This window comes from Octopus bimaculoides, chromosome 9 (genome assembly GCF_046866305.1).
Source record: "Octopus bimaculoides isolate indiv1 chromosome 9, ASM4686630v1, whole genome shotgun sequence".
NCBI classification, from domain to species: Eukaryota; Metazoa; Mollusca; class Cephalopoda; order Octopoda; family Octopodidae; genus Octopus; species Octopus bimaculoides.
In genome coordinates, this window is record NC_142936.1 from 29,738,571 (window position 1) to 29,757,864 (window position 19,294).

General features: G+C 37.7%; 1 protein-coding gene across 8 annotated transcripts in view; it reads right to left on the minus strand.

Annotated features, from left to right (window-relative positions):
• The window catches only part of LOC106869710 (phosphatase and actin regulator 2), a 372,706-nt gene that overhangs the window by 302,772 nt on the left and 50,640 nt on the right, over positions 1-19,294 (minus strand). Inside the window, exon 2 of one of the 8 annotated variants that reach the window (XM_089358124.1) lies at positions 17,219-17,246. The exons of the other annotated variants lie outside the window; for them this stretch is intronic. The gene's annotated coding sequence lies outside the window, so the exon portion shown is untranslated. The remainder of the gene's footprint in view (positions 1-17,218; positions 17,247-19,294) is intronic. 8 annotated transcript variants of the gene reach the window in all.

Genomic DNA, 19,294 nt, shown 5'->3' on the forward strand with positions numbered 1-19,294 from the left:
GTATATTCATCCAGACATAGACTTGCAAATCCAGTCTGCTAACATTGCATCCATAATCTGTTGAAAAATTGCTGGTTTGACTTTTAAACCAAATGGTAACCTGTTGTACTTATACAGTCCTTTATTTGTGTCAACTGTTAGATATTTCAAGCATTCATTGTCTACTCTAATTTGTAGGTATGCATCAGAGATTCAATTTAGAAAATATCTTGCCACTGTTTAACTTTGAAAAAGTACCCTCCAGAGTAAGTAGTAGATAGTGACACGTTTAAGACATTCATTTAAACCAGTGGAAAAATTAATGCACACTCTGATTTTATGATTCTTTTTCTTAATTGCCCATTTAGAATATTCCACTTTTTGGATAACTCCAATTTTTTCTAGTCTCTCAAATTCTTCATTAACTTGCTTCATTGCTGCGAAGCGTAACATTCATTTTGGTTTGAATACTGGTATGGCATTTTATTTTATTTGAAAACACGCCGTCATCTTGGTACACAGACCTAATTTATCAGATAGAACTTCAGGAAAAATATTTTTCATTTTTTCTTTCATTTTGTCTGACGACTTGTTTTTACTGGAGGAAAAACCATTTATATTTTTATAGAACAGATTTATGGGGAGGTCCCATGAATTAAACAATTCCATCCAGTCAGTACCAAGCAAGTTGTATCATTTAACACAAAAATTTTTGCTTTCAAGGTTTTACCTCGAAATGTAATCTCAGTTATCATTCTGCCAAAAAATGTAATTTTTTTCCTCAGACACCTTTCACAATGTTTAACATTTTCTCTAATGTAGGCTTTCCTATTTTTCTCCATGTGTCAGTGTTAATAATTGTAATAGAACTGCCTGTATCTGGCAATAACACCACATTCACATTATTAATTTTTATGTACACAAACTTTCTTTTGGGAGCTTCACCTAGACTTTCCGTTGAAAAAAATCTTTCCTGAATTTTTTTTGTTCGAGTTTTTTTTCTTACTCTGCAATGTGAGCTTTTATACCTGGGTTTTTTTTTTTTTTTTTTTTTTTGACAGTTAAAATATTTTAAATTTTTAAATGGGCAGTTATTTTTAAAATGTAAACCTCCACACCCATAGCATGGATTTGGTCTTGATCTTTATTTTTCTTTTTCTTTATCCATTACAGGTTGACACACATGTATATGAGAGTAATCCTTTCCTTCGATTTTATTCGCATCATGTCGTAGATTAATAATTCTCTGACATTCCTCTGTGGAGTCAAATTCCGGTCCTTTTCTAATTTTGTCAATATCTAGACACATATCTCTGCATCTTTGCTTGCAGTTAACCCTTGAACAAAAATTAGACATTTGAACATGTCCAGGATTAATTCTTTTAGTTTGAACTTTTCGTATTCTCAATTGACAACTCCAGCATAGATGATGAAATCTTCATCTTTCTTTACTAAATTCAAACACTCCCAATGAGTACTGAACAGGGAACTTCTCTCAGTGAAAGTTTTCAATAACAATTTATTTCATCAAAACAAATTTCACATGCTTTTTTGGAGCAGAATGTAGTTATAGGTATTATTCATGTTTGGCAGGGGATAATTTTCTTAAAAGTGATTATACCTTTTCCTTGTCCGTCCAATTTCTGTATTCCTCTTTGAAGATTTTTTTCTTATCTTTGGAAATAGGCAGAAAAAGCAAATTCTTCTGGGTTATAACTAAATTCTGCAATTGTGTTTGCTACGCTGTCTAGTGAGAACAAACCTGATGTATTTTTTTTTAACTTCAACACTAATTCCAACAACAGTTGGTATTGTTGTAATTGCTGTTGTAACTGGTGTTGCTGTTTCTGTTGCAAATGCTGTTGTAACTGTTGTTGCTGTTTCTGTTGCAACTACACTACAGAGGTTAATAAGTCTTCTATATTAACTAATTTTTCTTTAATTTTGTATCAAAAGAAAATGTTAACGTCCAACATAAGCTTCGAATAAGCCTGTTGCCACTTTTATATCCTTCCATATGTTGGATATACAGATTTCATGAAGAAGGGATAGACACAACTGTCTTCACATGACGTACTCCACTAAACATCATACTTCAATAAATACAAACTCTCAAAGATCCCAATGACTTCCTACAACTTCCACGAACTCTCACAGACTCCTACAATTTCTCTCGTTCCAACCACTACTCTTTATAAGAGTTTGGCTAGTCCATTCTTCCAATCCCACAAGGGTGTCTATGACTCTCACCAGAACATCTAAGCAAGATGCTATTCAATTTGAGGATATAAAAGGGTTTGTAGCTGCAATTTACAATGGTGACTGGTGGTTAGCCTGTGTTCTAGAAACATACCCAGAAACTATGCAAGTAAAACACATCTTTCTTGAACCTAAAGGACCCTCATCATCATTTCAGCTTCCTATAAAGTTTTAACAGTAGATTATTTAGATATCCTTTGTAAATTTACCTCAGAACTGTTACAGGAAAAACATATACTTTGACAGAAAAAGAAATGAAAATTGCATCACATTTATTAATCTCAAGAAAATTGTCTGATTAAGTTTCTAAGATTTCAGAATTTCATTAACTAATCATTTAAAGCAAGGCAAGGGTGGGAAGTTGGGACATGTGATTTCATCTGGAAAGCTATCAGGTGATAGCAGGTATTCAACATAGACACACCAGTCAGCAAATGCTCAGGCACTGGATGAGAGCATGCAGAACAATTTCATAGAATTGCATGCCACTTGGGCAAGCCCCACTGATGGTGCTTCCATAACTGTAGAGTTTATCCCAAACTGGCAATCCCTCCAGTAGCACTGCTAAGGATTTCTGGAAATTATCCATGGGCCCCAACCCAAAAGTCCTCCAGAACAGACCAGCTAGTTAATTCTTGTTGATGCCCAGAGTCTCCCTGACAAAGTTGTCACACTAGCCCACAGCTAATCCTCTATAAAATGCCAGAGTGGAACTTCCATAGACCACATTACCTATCTGACAGCACTAGGTGATACTCTAAGTACCAGGCACTCTACTTTGGTCTACATTTCATCAGTCAGAGAGGCATGCAGTGGAAGAGCTAGTCTGACAAACAGTGGCCACACCTGCTTACCATCAAGGCAGTGCTGGAGATATCATATAGTTAACTTCACATTAGCAGCCACAGCCCTCTATTCAGTAGGTGTTCACAGCAAATGGAGCACTTGAACAGTGGAATGTTTCCTTTCCACAGAAAGCTTCAGAATATGCACTCCAGTTTGGTCAGATGTAAAATGGGAATGACAGTCAGATGGTAATATAACAGATGCAATGAAAGCATTTGCCACTTTCGCCCGACATTTCAGAGACAGCTTTCTTTCAAATCATTTCTGGGTGAGATTGGCCACACTGCTCATCACCTTGTCCTAGTTTTTCTTTACCTGGAAATCTGGACCAAATCAGATCCCAAGTAATTTAACCAGTCCCTCCATCCTGGGATCCACAATGTTATTGGACAACATGGACTTGCATCTCGAATGCCAAGCTGTAGGCCCACTGACTTTCTTGGTTAACTTTTGCTCCCATCACCACCTCATATTCTTTTAGAGCAGTGCCAATCAAATCTATGTGCCTGGTGTATGACACTATGATGGTGATGTCATCCACATATGCTGACATGGTTCTTCCATATCCTAGTTTATGTAGGATGCTGCTCAATGCATCCAATTTCCACAGTAGTGGCTCTGGAGCCAGTACATACAGAAAAGATGAGAGGACGTACCCTTGACAGACTGAGTGCATGATGCTGAAAGAAGCCAGTCCTATATATATATATATATATATATATATATATACTTGTGTGTCTGTTTTTGTCCTACCACCATTGCTTGACAACCGGTGTTGGGGTGTTTATGTGCCCGTAACTTGGCAGTTTGGCAAAATAAACCGATATAATAAGTACTAGGCTTACAAAGAATAAGTCCTGGGGTCGATTTGTTTGACTAAAAGGCAGTGCTCCAGCATGGCCACAGTCAAATGACTGAAACAAGTAAAAGAATAAAAGAATATGTATTATTTTTTAGTAGCTCTTTCGCTTGGGCATTATCTCAAGGTGTTCGGTCTACTTTCTTTTTCTCATGCTGGTTCTACGGGACTCTTATGACTTTTGGTACCAGTACATCAAATATTTCACACAATACATCTAGTGGAATTTCTTCCTGATCTTGCCTCTTCTTTAGTTGGTTTATATGTCTCTTATGTTCACCATGTTAATTAGATACATCATACTTCCATTTTTTCTGGTAACAAGACCATCTTCCCAGCCTTCTTTATTTACCATTTCCATAGGTTTTGAAATGCACTTTATCACCTATCTTGATGTATTTCGTTGGCTCTTTTGTATTTCCTTTACATCTTTTTTTCTCTAGTATTAGCTTATCAAAAATGGATTTTATTCTTCTTGCAAACATCAAATCTGTGGGAGACTTCCCTGAATTTCCACTTGGATTCGGAGTCACTGTATATTAAGAAATTTGTCAGTGCTTCATCATTACTTAATTTATTCCTAGCTTTTTTTAACACTCTTTTAAAAGTGTCCACAAATCTTTCTACCTGCTCATTTGACCTCAGGTGGTAGGGTGGAATAAAAATTTGCTTTATCACATACCTTTTACAGAAGTTCTTGAATTCATACCCAGAGAACTGTGTTCCATCGTCTGAAACTAGTGTATCAGGGAAACCATGTTGCGCAAACAATTTGTATAAGAACTTTATATTTGTCTTGGAAGTTGCACCTGCAAACTTAGTACAGCTATCTACTTTGATTAGGTAGTAAGCACCGTCCAGCATGGTCAATGTATAACCTAGACCATGGGTTCTCTGTCTCTGGCCACAACTGATATTTTACCAGCAGAGCTTTGGCTGCAAGCACACAACCTTGGCATATTCTCACCAAGTTTTTGACATCTTGGTCCAAGACAGCCAATAGACATAACTTTTCATTAGAGCCTTCATCCTTGCAATTCTTGGATGTTCGCTGCGAAATTGTTGCAATACACCTTTTTGTAATATAGTTGGAACCAATACTCTTTGGGCATACATCAGAATATTGTCACAAATTGAAAAACTACTGGCATTTGAATTTTTATTCCGTTTATTTTTTTTAATTTCTTTTATTTTCGTAATATACTCATCACCTACAGCTTTCATTCTTATATCCTGTGCCGTTACTGGTAGTTCTAGGATAACATTTATCATAACACATATAATTTCACTTTTTGTTAGCAGTATGGCTATAACAGTCTTTTCTTCTAGTGGTTCCATATTTTTTGAAACTAATCTCGAAAGGCAGTCCACATGACTGATTGTTTTTGATGGAGTGTGTTGCATTTTGAAATTATAATTTAGTAATACTACACTCCAACATTACAGGTGGTTCACAGTAAGAGTCAGTAACCCTTTTTTAGGCCCATAAATCAAGAGGAAAGGTCTATGGTCTGTTTGCAGTAAAAAATTTCTGCCATGCAGAAACCTGTGAAATTTTTTAACTGCAAAAATAAATGCTAGGACTTTCTTTTCAATTTGACTATATTTCTTCTCTGCTGCTATTAGCAAGTGCAAAACATGAACCAATGGTTTTGTACTTCAGCTGTCATATTTATGAAGTAGAACTGCACCTAATCCTTGCTTGGAAGCCTCAGATGCTACAACAATGTCCATTTTGGGATTGTAATGTGCTAACAACAGGTCTGAGATTATCCTTACCTTCCTAGAGCACCAAGGAGGTCAAGGCTCGATCGACTTTGAACTTTCTTATAAAATCACCACAACTGAACTGGTCAAATACCTTGAAACAACTAATAACTGGATGCTAACACTTGTTGAAAATCACAAGAGCTTCATTTTGTCTTGAAGGAAAGCAAAACATTTGCTACTGATTTCATGTGTGATATCAAGGCTGAACAGCCTGAGGGAAGTGCGGCAACTGTTGTTAAAGAAAAAAGTGCATGAACAACTGGCTGGTAAATAGGAGCATAAACCTCTGCATGGCAAATACGTGGCCCATAGCAACATATGTTGAACAGAAACACACCCATCAGTGGATATGAAGCTCAGGACTAAAGGTAGTGAGTGAAAGCTTCTTCTTAGCTGTTCAAGATCAAAGCTTATTGACCCAGAACTACCAAGCCAGTGTGATGAAACATGGAGTAGTTCTAAAGTGCAGATTCTGCAACAATGAGATTGAAACAGTGGATCTCTGGATATAAAGTTTTAGTACCAGTAGAGTGTAAATCAAGACATGACAGAGTTGGCCAATATTTACACTGGTTAATATGTCAGCATTATAATGCATCAAGCTGGCTGAATTATTACCACATCAAAATAAATGCTTTGCAGCATTTCTTCAGACTTTATGTTCCTGAGTTCAAATACTACCAGGGTCAACTTTGCCTTTCATCCTTTTAGGGTCAATAAAATAAGTAACACTTGAAAACTGGAGCTGATGTAATCAACTTAACCCACTCCTCTGAAATGGCTGGCCTTGTGCCAACATTTGAAACTGATATATCGGCATTACAAAATCAAAACTGTTGACAAGTGGTATTAGCAGCACTCTGAAGATGTAACTGAGGGAGAAAATTTAACTCTTTGGGAGTTTCCAGTACATATAGACAGAAACATCAAAGTTAATAAACTGGGTATTGTTGTAAAAGACCAAAATAATAAATAAAGTTTGTTCATTGATCAATATGAGTATTCCTTATGATCATAATATGTTGGCAAAAGAATTTGACAGGCTCAGAAAATATAAAGATTTGCTCACTGAAATCAAAAAAATGTCACAAGGCAGTTGCAATACCAGTGATTGTAGGAGCACTTGGAATGATAAAAAAAAAATGGAATTGAAAATAGTTTGAAAATGATCCCTGGCTTACCAACCCTGCAAAAAGTACAAAATATTATTTTAACAGGTATGTCATACATATTGAGGAGAGCATTGTCACTGTGAGAACAATTAGCACCCATGAATTTTTTTTGGTTTTTTGCATAACTTCAAGTCTATTAATATACTAATATACTAGACGGCCTGTGACCCGTTGGCTCACCAGAGTTTTGTTTCATGAGTTTTTTTTTTGCTTCCATGTTACTTTGCATGCTTTCAATGAATGTCACATCAAAATCACACATAAACAGCTCACTTTCCCAGAAGAGGAAAGATTTGGCTGCTATTTCAGGTTCTTTATCACAAATAGCTGTTACATGGTAGCAGGATGTTCTAGAAATAGTACCCAAATCTTTGGAGGTGAGACAAGCTAAATGCACTCAAAAGAAACCTATGGATAAAAACTATTTCACACAGAGGTTATGAACGGGTCTTTTATGAAATATTTACCGTATTTTTAAAGTCATTTTCACTTAAAAATATTTTGCCTATCATAATGTGTCTAATGGAAAGGTTAGAGTTTCTTCCCTTTTAGGGTTAAATCATTTTTCGGAGTATTTTCCCATCATGCACCATTTTGGGTATTTATACCCCAAAATCCCAAATATCTCAATAACCGCTGGTCTGATTTACGCAAAACTTGTTTTATTCTGTTTGTATTCACATTTCAGGGGCACTTGACTTTCAAAGTACTTTCCTATTATGCGCCATTTTGGCTACGTAACATTGCAAGCAAGCAAGATTGAACTTCATTTTGAATGTATTATAGATGCAGGTGAGCTTCTTTGCTCTATAAGTCAGAAAGACACTTGACAAGAGATGGAAACAAAATCAAAAGACAAAATTAATAATGATGATGATGATGATGATGGTGGTGTTTTCAAATTTTGACACAAGGCCAGCAAGTTTGGGGGAGGGCATAAGTCGAATACATCGACTCCAGTGTCAACTAGTATTTATTTTATCAACCCCTAAAAGGGATGAAAGGCAAAGTGAAACTTGGCAGAATTTGAACTCAGAATGTAAAAATGGACAAAATGTCACTAAGCATTTTGTTCGGCATGTTAATGATTCTGCCAACTCGCCACAGGGTCATGCACAGTTTATTTTGAAATGAAGTCACTATGTCATGTACAGATGGTCATGATGCATGTGCCTGGCGTACCCTTATGAGATGGGTAGTCATGATGGGTACATTGGGCTCTGTATTTATACCCCAGTGTCACTTTGATGCCATGCATTGCTCTCTCACTCAATAATAATAATAATAATAATAATAATAATTCTTTCAAATTCTGAGGGCATGGGACAAGTTGATTACATAAACTTCAATCCTTGACTGATACTTTATTTTATCACCCCTGGAAGGATGAAAATGAAGTTGACAAAGGTGGAATTTGAACCCAAAATATAAAGTGTCAGGAAAAACACCTCAAGGGATTTTGTCTGACACTAACTATTCTGTCATTTCACTACTGGTCTCTTTTGAAAAATAACACTAATTGACTTCAACTAAGTGGGCATAGTTGTGTGGTTAAGAAGTTTGCTTTACAATTACATAGTTACTGGTTCAGTTCCCCTTCATAACACTTTGAACTGTCTTCTACCATAGTGTGGTTTGCATTATACCTTATAAATAATCTATCTATCTACCTAGGTCGTCCCTCAGGATGCCCCTAAGCAATGCTCATAGTAAATGTGTGTGTGTGTGTTTTGTAAGATAAAAGGATAATGCCATTAGTTGGATAGGTAAGGAGTAAGATGAGAAGAAATAAAATAAAATAGAATACAATAAAATAAATAGGATAAGATACAATAAAATGGGGAAATGAAAGAGAATAAAAAGAAGCAAAACGATAAAGAATACAATAAAGGTAGTAGAGTACAAGGTTTAATTTTCTGTAATAGGTCAGTGGATATAATTTTTTTTTAAAGATTGCAGATATAAAAGCTTTAAAGGTTTGTGGACTAAAAGTTTTAAAAGCTGTAAAGGTTTAAAAAATTCTTCAAGTTTTGAAAGTTTAAGGATGTGTAAAATGCTTGCAGATATAGAAGTAGGTATAAATGTAAACAGGCAGATTGATGGATAGACAGGGGGGTTGTTGTTGTTGTTGTTGTATCTAAGAGGATACAGGCCACAATTCCTAGTGAAAATGTGTGAAATGCTAAGCAGATAAAGCGCGAGGGCACCAGTCAATATCTGAGACCTCAGAGCTGCCTACTATCAAATCATGGCACCATAAGAACACACAGTAGCAGAATCAGTACTGTGAACAACCTACAAGTAGTGACAACAGCAACAACCAGTGACAACACAACAACTACTACAACAGCAATAACAACAACAACAACACCAGCAATAAGAATCACAGGGAGAACAACAGCAAAAATGTTGACAGCGATAGCAATGACAATAATTGAAATGCCACCAGAGAGACTGGAACCATAAACAACCAAAAGAGTAGCAGCATTAATGATCTACACAAAAAGAACAACAGAGAGCAGATCAACAGAAGGAAGAATAAACACTGGGTCTACGTTGGCTTGCTCTACTGTGTATGGAGAGATAGTGGAGAAGCAGCTAAAAAAACAGCCTTGGGAGATCTGGCCTCCATGTCAGAATTCCAAGACAGGACCACAAGCTCAAACACCAACCACACATCAGATGCCTGCTGCCTAGACCAATGTCCAATCTGAACTAAAGGACAGGGCCCAGCCACATTTTGAATCCAACATGGTTTAACTGATGATGCATTCCTGCAAAGAAGCATACATTGGATCAACCAGGTGGCAGCTTTACCTTAGAGTAAAGAAACATTTGTACAAAGCCACACTGCCCAGTTCCATGTTCCAACACCACCAACACTGATAGAATTTCACATCCAGCATAATAGTGAGGAATGCAATTAGCCTCAGAATGACAGAGGCACACTTTGTTAGGGAGCAAGCACCTAACTTGAACCACCATAATGAGCTGAATGCAGAGAAACACTGCTGCCAGGATCTTTAATCGTCAAAGAGCAGAAAATATGAATTTAACAGACAAAAGTTTGATGAAGAGCCCTATGTTTCAAGGCGCAAACTAAATAAGCTACAACGCCCAGCAACAAGGCTCACTCCAGCCACGTGCCACATGCAGGGTAAACTATCCTTCTATCTACCTACCAAACTATCTAGTAATCCACCTATCAGTCTCTCTACCTATTGAACTATCTATCTACTACATATGTGGGAAACTCTGTCTGTGGGTGTGTTTGTTTGTGGAGTTGTTAGCTAACTCCTCCTACATCGTTTTATCAATTTTGATGAAACTTGACATGTGAGTAAAACTCATGTCTGGAAACCTTATATCATACTCAGATTGTTGAAAAAATTTGATAACAGGGCCCATGGAATGGTCCTTATATATAACTAATATATTTTATTTTAACAGCCAAGGGAAATAACCCATTCATTTTTCTATATTATTTGGTATAAATCAAATTGAGTATGCTTATTTCTTAGTATTTGAACTGTTAGAGTTATTTTCGCAATTTATCCAGTACAACCCTTAAACAAGTAAATAGTATTTTCCTAAACAATGGATCCACTTATTTCGATTAGTGACTTATTCACGAATATACCATGAATGACGATGCCTTTCATGTCACTTTAGCCAATTGACAAGTGCTGCATGAAGAACTGTTCTGCTTTTAGACAAATGCACTGTCAACACAAAGGTCACACCCTGTTTACATGTAGGAACACCTTCTTAAAATCCATCTGTACATCTTGAAAATGGCTGGCGTGTAAATTTCACAGAAGACAATGCTCGAAACGTAGTTCTGAATCCACGAGAAACCACTTTGACAGCTTTCTTCAAATTATGTCAATGTGATTTGTTTGCCCGAAAACTGTTGTATGTAGAAGTCCTCATGTACTATATCTGAGCACACAATAGATGGAACAGACGCAAGCAAGGAACACGTATTGAGGGCTGGGAAGAAGATGCTGTCTTCAGAAGTGGGGTCATCATGCGGGTGTACACTGTGCACCCTAATCAGCAGGAGTGCTTCTTTCTGAATCTACTGCTACACACTGTCAGAGGTCCTACATCATTCACAGACTTCCAAAGACACAAAGGTCTGCATGACCTAGAGCAAAGCCTGCGGCAAACATGGACTACTGGAGGATGATGCTCACTGGGACCAGACACTGGAGGAGGCAGTAGTCAGCACAGCACTAAGTCAACTGCACCAGCTATTTTTTTTAGGTGATCCACAAAACAAGCATGGCAAAGGACATCTAGAAAGGATTCAAAGGAAAACTTCAGCAGAAATTGCCTCGTTCAATAACGCCATTTACAATGAGGCATTACTTGACCTGGACACCCAAGTGCAAGCTATGGGAGGTCAAGGCAATTCCACATTTGGTTATTACATAACTGACTTCAGAATTTGGGTATTCATAACTTATTGAGAATTCCTAAAAACAAGATCCTATGTAAGACAGTTTAGTATTCTCTGCAAATGCACAAAAAAAGTTTTAAGGGCTTATTGGATTAGTGAAACAATTATGAGAATAGAACCAAGGGATAAGCCCTGCTTTTCCAGGAATTACTGGGTACGTCAGCTAGTCTATATGTGTGAGTGTGTGTGTGTGTGTGTGTGTGTGTGTGTGTGTGTGTGTGTGTGTGTGTGTGTGTGTGTGTGTGTGTGTGTGTGTATTATATATTCCAATCAGTCTATCCATATGTTTGTCTATTTAGCTCTTGACCCATTTATTTGTCTGTCCATCAACCTGCCTATCTACTTTTATAGCTATTTTTGAAGATAAGTCTAACCAAAGTCAATATATAAAAATGACTGTTACAATGATAATGACAACAATAGCTATTGTGCATAAAAATATTTGTGTGGAAAAGACTTGCTTTGCAGTCAAGTGGTTCTAATTTTGATCCCTCTACCTTGGACAAGCCTCTTCTGCAGCAACTTTTGTTAGACTAATACTTTGAGAATGGAATTTAGTAGACAGAACTCGTGTGTGTGTGTGTGTGCGCGCACGCGCGCACACACACACACATTAAATTTCTTATTGATGAAAATGAGTGGAAAATGCAAACACAAGGTGTGGGGGGAAATTGGCACTCTTCAACTGTGGAAGCTTGCCAAATTTCTTCTGAATTAAATTAAACATTTCCTTGTTTCTCTTGCCATTTGAAATGCAGAGAACCAGTGAAACAGTCATTGGAAACTCTAACTAATGACATTATTGGTCACAAAATGTAAATGGCAGCAGCTAGTCTTAATATAAACAGCAGTACAAAAGTATTTTCAAAGTCAAGAGAAGAATGGTTTTAAACTGAGTTTTATTTGCATATTATTGTTATAAAAAATATTATCTAATGAGTTACAATAACTTTGTAACTTTTCTAGTTTTTTTAATCGCTCATCATTCTCTCATTTATTTAACGTGTATTACTAACATGCTAATTGCTCTTGAATTAAAATAACTTCATTACTTGTAATTCGTTACTTTCTCTAATAACTTCAAGAATTGTATCCCTTTAAATACTTGACAAAATTCTCATGTGTTTTTATTGTTCTTTGCTTCACTATTGTCCTTTGCTGCTACTTCGTTTTTCTTGTGGTGATTTTCTTGTGGTGAAGCTAGCCATTTCTTGTTTGCGATGCACCCACCCTTTCCTGCCCCCACCACCAACACTGGAAATCCCTTCTCACCTACCAGTAATCTCTTCTCTTATACAGGTAAGCTCTTCTCTAATACCGGTAATCTTTTCCCTTATACTGAAAACTCCCACAGAGCTCTACCAGAAGACCTACATCTCTCCGTCCCTCCCTCCGTTCCAAACCATCTTTCTCTCTCTCTCTCTCTCCCTATATATATATATATATATATATATATATATATATATATATATATATATATATAATGGACTAATTCAACCAAATATCAGCCCATTTACTTACTTAATTTAGCATTGGTATATTTATATCTATATTTGCAGCAGCAGTAATACTTATATTTACAATGCTAACCTTACTCTCACTCTCAGTAGGGGCAAGGATCTTAGCATGCTTGAATGACAATAGGTTAAAAATGAGAACTGTTGTGATATGTCTGTTTTCAAACGATGATGGAAACCTTCTTTTCAGATGTTGAATAACATCTCTCTTTCCCATGTTCCCTCCCACATGTCTTTCCCAGTTTTCATAGTTGGCACTGTAAATGTGGACACATTGAAATGTAGGTCTAACAAGATTGTAGAGATGCTTGAATGGAGGCGTTTTGATGTATGTTGCATTCAAGAGGTAACGTGGAGAGGAGCTTCAGCCAGGTTCCTCACAGCTAAGAAACAAAAGTACAAAATCTTCTGGGAAAGTAACAGTGAGGGACTAGGTGGTGTGGGCATACTTCTTGCAGAGAAATGGGTATATAAGGTCATAGAGGTAGTCAGAGTGTGCTTAAGCTCAGACTTGCAGAATACAACTATATCTGCCTACGCCCCACAAGTGGGCCTGACAAATGAACAGAAGGATCACTTTTATGATATTCTTCTGCAGACTACCTCAAAGACAAGTGACAACGATCACATTTTCATGGTTGGGGATTTCAACAGGCATGTCGGACGGCAGCTTGGTAACTTCTATAGTGTACATGGGGGCCATGGAATTGGTTCCTAAAATGAAGCAGGAACAAGGCTACTGGAGTTTTGCAATGCAAATAACCTTTTGACCGGCAACACCAACATCAGGAAGCGAGCCAGCCACCTGATAACCTATCAATCAGGTGACTCTGCAGGCCAGATCGATTTCATTCTCACCAGACAGCAGGATGCATGGTTGCTCTTAAATACAAAGACCCTTCCAGGTGAAGAATGTAACCCCCCCCCCCAGTATAGACTAGTCATTTGTGACTTTACACTCCAGCCTAGAAGGATGCCAAGAAGCAGACCAATATGCAAAAGCAGGATTTGGAAACTTAAGGACCCTTCATATGGTGAGAGATTTCAGAACATCAAAATTGAGAAACTTGATGAGAGGGAGGACAAGCTAACACAGAGGCATCTCACTACTGAGATGCTTAAAATATCTGGCAGCATGGGTTATGGTTTAGTCATCCATATTGTAAATCAGATAGTTCACAAAGGGGTCCTACCCAATGACTGATGTAGCAGCACCATAGTCAACTGCTACAAAGGTAAACGTGATGCCTTAGAAATAATTACTGAGGTATCAAATTGTTGGATCAGGTGATGAAACTTACAGAGAGAGTCATAGCTCAACTGATTAAGGAGAGAGTTAGTCTAGATGAGATGTAGTTTGGTCTTCTGCCCGGTAGAAGCACTACTGGTGCTATATTTCTGGTAAGGCAACTGTAAGAGAAATACCTAGCCAAAGATAAACTCATGTACTTGGCTTCTGTTGACTTGGAGAAAGCTTTTGACAGGGTCCCCTGATCCTTTATCTGGAGGTCAATGCAGAAACTAGGGATAGACGAGTAGTTGGTGAGAGTCGTACAAGCCTTGTACAGGGACGCTACCAGTAAGGTGAGAGTGGGCAACAAGTACAGCAGGAATTCGGGGTACAAGAAGGGGTTCACCAAGGACCCTCTTATTTATCATAGTCCTCCAGGCAATAACAGAGGAACTCGAGACAGGATGCCCCTGGGAGCTCCTCTATGCTGATGACCTTGTTCTAATAGCTGAATCACTACCTGAACTAGCAAAGAAGTTCCAGGTATGGAAGCAAGGTCAAGAATCAAAGGGCCTTAGAGTTGACCTAGCAAAACCCAAAGTTGTAGTAAGTAGGAAGGCAGACAAATCACAAATACCTTCAGGTAGATGGCCCTGCTCAATCTGTAGAAAAGGTGTAGGTAGAAACTCCAAAAGGTACAGCAACATCAGAGGAAGGTTAACAGAGAAACTAGCTTTTGTATGTGGAAGATGCATAGGTACAATAAATGCTGAAACATGCAGAAAATAGACTCCATCAACTGCCAGTGAGGAAAGCTAGAGGTAGTAGATAGCTTCCATTATCTAGGTGGCCAAGTTAGTAGTGGAGGTGGATGCTCTCAGAGTGTAGCTGTGACAATAAGATTAGGCTGCACAAAGGTCAGAGAGCTCCTATCCCTGCTGGCAACAAAGGGCCTCTCTCTCAGAATGAAAGGTAGATTGTTTGATGCCTGTGTGCAAACAGCTATGCAGTGAAACATGGGCTATGACAGCTGAGGACATGCGTAGGCTTGAAAGAAACGAAGCCAGTATGCTTCACTGGATGTGCAATGTCGCAATGTCAGTGTGTATGTTTGACAAAGCGTAAGCATCTTGAGAGAAAAGTTAAGCATAAAAGGACTCAGATGTGGTGTGCAAGAGAGACAACTGTGCTGATATATGGTCATGTGTTGAGTATGGATGAGGAGAGCTGTGTAAAGTAGTGCTGATCTCTAACTGTGGAGGGAACCTGTGGTAGAGGTAGACTCAGGAAGACATGGGACAAGGTGGTGAAGCATGATCTTCAAACATTGAGCCTCACAGAATCAATGACTCGTGACCGAGACCTTTGCCGATGTGCTGTACTTGAGAGGACCCATCAAGCCAAGTGCACCTCAGTTGGTGGCACATAAAGAATATCTGAACGTTGGGCCTCACAGAGACAAAGTGGTTGAGTTCCTTTCGAGCGTCAGGCCTCATGGAGGCAAAATGGCTGAGTTCCTTTCAAATGTTTGGGCCTCACAGAGGCAAAGTGGCTGAGTTCCTTTCGGGCATCAGGCCTCATGGAGGCAAAATGGCTGAGTTCCTTTCAAGTGTTTGGGCCTCACAGAGGCAAAGTGGCTGAGTCTTTTTTTTTTTTTAACGTTGGGCCTCATGGAGACAAAGTGGCTGAGTTCCTTTTGAATGTTAGGCTTCACAAAGGCAATAACCAAGACCTTTAGCATCCTGTTGCACTTGAGAAGAAGACCCATCAAGCCGAGCAAAATCACAGTCATGGCAGATACCGGTGTCACGCAAATTGGCACCAATGCCAGTTGCACATAAACACACCCCAGAGTTACACAAATGGAACGTAAAAACACCCATTACACACTTGGAGTGGTTGGCATTAGGAGGGGCATCCATCCATAGAAAGTCATGCTAAATCAGGCTGGAGTCTGGTGCAGTCTTCCAGCATACCAGCCCAGTTAAACCGTCCAACCCATACCAGCATGAACAACAGACATTAAATGAGGATGACGGTGATCTTCCTGTCATCTGAATAATGATGAACAAGGATCCAGTTACTGAATTAAAACTTCCTAGATTTTAAGAGAAACAAAAGCAAAAGGCTGGAAGTTTAGAGATGCAATGAAAAATACATCAACATATGAATTTAAAAAAAGGTAAAAGAAAACAGAGACAACAATTAAAAAAAAACTAACTGAATTGAATGAGACATTAATATTGATATAAAGTTATGAAGAAACATCAAGTGAAATGTTATTCACTTTTGTTAGTGAAAATTTTGTAAGTAAAATTTTATATGATAAGCTAGTTTTGCTATAAGTTTTATTAACAAAGATTTCAGTTTACTGGTTTGTGATGCATCAGAAATGAAGATGAACAAATGGTCAATAATATTTAAATAGAATTTGGTAAAATGAAAAACATTAAATGTCTAAGATGAATTGTTAATAAGATTATAATCTCTCGGACTTTATGTTCACATTTATACCTTGTTGTAATTAGTCTGATCTCTAACCTTCTTTAGGTGTCTTATCTCTGGATACATTCACAGTACCAGACTGGATTTGAACAAGGAACATTCATTTCTAAATTAAGAGTAATAATGCTTTTATCCATTCAGCCAGTCTGGCACTATGGACACTCAGTAAAATGACATGATCATTATCATCATTGTGGTGGTGATGATGATTGGAGATCAAACCAACTGAAATATGTTGAAAAAAATATTAAAAACATCTCCAAAACTGAGTTTAATGAACTGAAAAATTATAAACTTTAAAAAAAAAATGTTTCCATGTAAAATGTAGAAACTGGTATGTCAGAAACCTCACAAGAAAGAAATATTCCTAGTTAATGTGTCCTTTGAATCCACCTACACACATAAGACTAAAAGGCATTGATATTTATTTACAAAACATCTTAGAAAAAGCAATATACTTCAGCTGGTGGAAAATTATTAATTAGAAATAAAAATGGGATTTATTTAAAAATCACCAAGTAAATTTTCAATGACATAGGGAACAAGGAGCAATACAAAACAAACATTTGAGATTCCACTCAACTAAAAAATAGTCATTAACAAAAGACAACTCACCACACAGCAACATGCAACAGGAACTTACCTAAAAAAAATAAAAAAAAAAAAAAAAAAACTGTAAAGATGTTTATTCAACAAACAAAAGTAAACATATTTACATAATTTCCAGGAATAAATATGATAAAGATTACTGTAATCTTTAGAAACAAAACTTCTACAATTTCTCATTTAAAGACACAGAACCATTTATGTCATCTAAATCCAATCTGAATACAGTAGTTTTAGTTTTACCTTCTACATAGTGCAAAACTACACTAAATAGCAAAAGAAACGCGAGACATGTGTGACTGTGAAATATATCTTAATTTCATTATGTCAGAGATAAATTTTGATAAATCTAATAAAGTCAATTTCTTGGATGCACTTTGATCACATTCTATAGGTCATTGTCATGTGTTCTGGTAGTGGGTGGACCCAGCACATCGAGATTCTAGGGTGTGACATGTTCAATACCATATATGCCCTCCTTGGGTGTTCAAAACGGCCATACACCATTGGTACATGGAGTGCATGAGGCGGTTCACAAAAGTCATTGGCACCTGTGCCCACACCCTGAGGAAAGCTGCCTCCAGTTCCATATGAGTTGCCAACCTTGAGACCACCTGGTTCAGCCGTCTCTAGATTTCATCCCACAGGTGTTCAATTGGATTCAAATCTGGGCTGAGACCCAGCCATGGCATGGTTCTGATGTTGTGCTGATGCAGAAAGTTCATGGTGACCTTGGCTGTGTGGGAGAGAGCATTGTCCTGCTGGAACACATGGCTATGGTGAAAATGTATTCTCCAGTTTGGTTATCAAATTCATTAGTTGTAACATTTGCTGCTGCAATTCTTGTTGTTGTTGTTGCTGTTTTTGCAACTTAACTATCCCAGCTAATAAGTCTTCCATATTTTACAACTTTCTTAAGTTTCCACAAGATTTTTGTTTCTTTTTTGTTGAGGTATTTAATTTTCCCTGGGAATTATGAAATTTGATATTTTTCAGGCGCAAGCACCCCCATGGATCCCAGGGAGTGCATGGGGGGTATGGCTTTGGACCTAGAAATAAGGAGGGAACAAAACTGTGGGAGTCCTGCAATGCAAATGATCTCATGATCTGCAACACTAACTTCAATAAACCAGCCAACCACTTAATTACTTATCAATCTGGTGAGCACATAAGTCAGATTGACTACCTTTTCATCAGGCAACAACATAGGTTACTAGTTTGTGACTTCAGAATTAGAGCTAGAAAGATTCGGAGAAATAAACCAAACTGGAAAAGAAGACAATGGAGGCTCAAAGACCCAACAGAGAAAAATTTAGATATTTACTTGTGGAAGCTTCTGACGAAAGAGAGGAAGAGTTGGGGACATATAGCTTAGAGGATAACTAGAAGTTCTTGTGGGACAATCTACTGAGAGCTATGGATAAAATCTGTGGTTGGTGCAGATTCCCAGCTAGACCAAGGGTGACATTTTAATAGAGTAAGGAGGTTGACAGTGTTATAAAAGCAGCAAAAAGACAGGCCTGGAAAGACTGGAAAAACAGTAGAAGCAAAGAATTATATCAGGTAGCCAAAAGGGCAGCTAGGCATCAGGTATATATAGCAAAAGGACTAGCTGAAGGTAACAGAATTGCAAAAGTCCTACAACATGAAGATCAGAGGCATGAGTTGTTCAGGATTGCAAAGTAGTGTATCAGAGAAAATAGAGATGTGGTAGGTGTGCGAATGGATAATGGTATGCTTGTACTTAGTGACTCAGAGAAGAAAGATGCATGGAAGTGTCACTATGAAAGGTTACTAAATGTGGAAAATGAATGGGAGAAGGAGAGTCTACCAAATATCAAACCAATTGAGGGAAAGTTGATAGTAGCATAATAGATAAGGCAATTAAGGACATGAAGGCAGGGAAAGCTCCTGGGTCATCAAGAATCACTGCCAAGATGATTAAAATTTCTGGTGGCATAGGATACAGCTTAGTCACCAGTATAGTTAATCAGATTATTCAGGAAGGCACCATCCCCAACGAATGGTGTAGTAGCATTATAGTTAGCTGCTACAAGGGCAAAGGTGATGCTTTAGATGGAAACA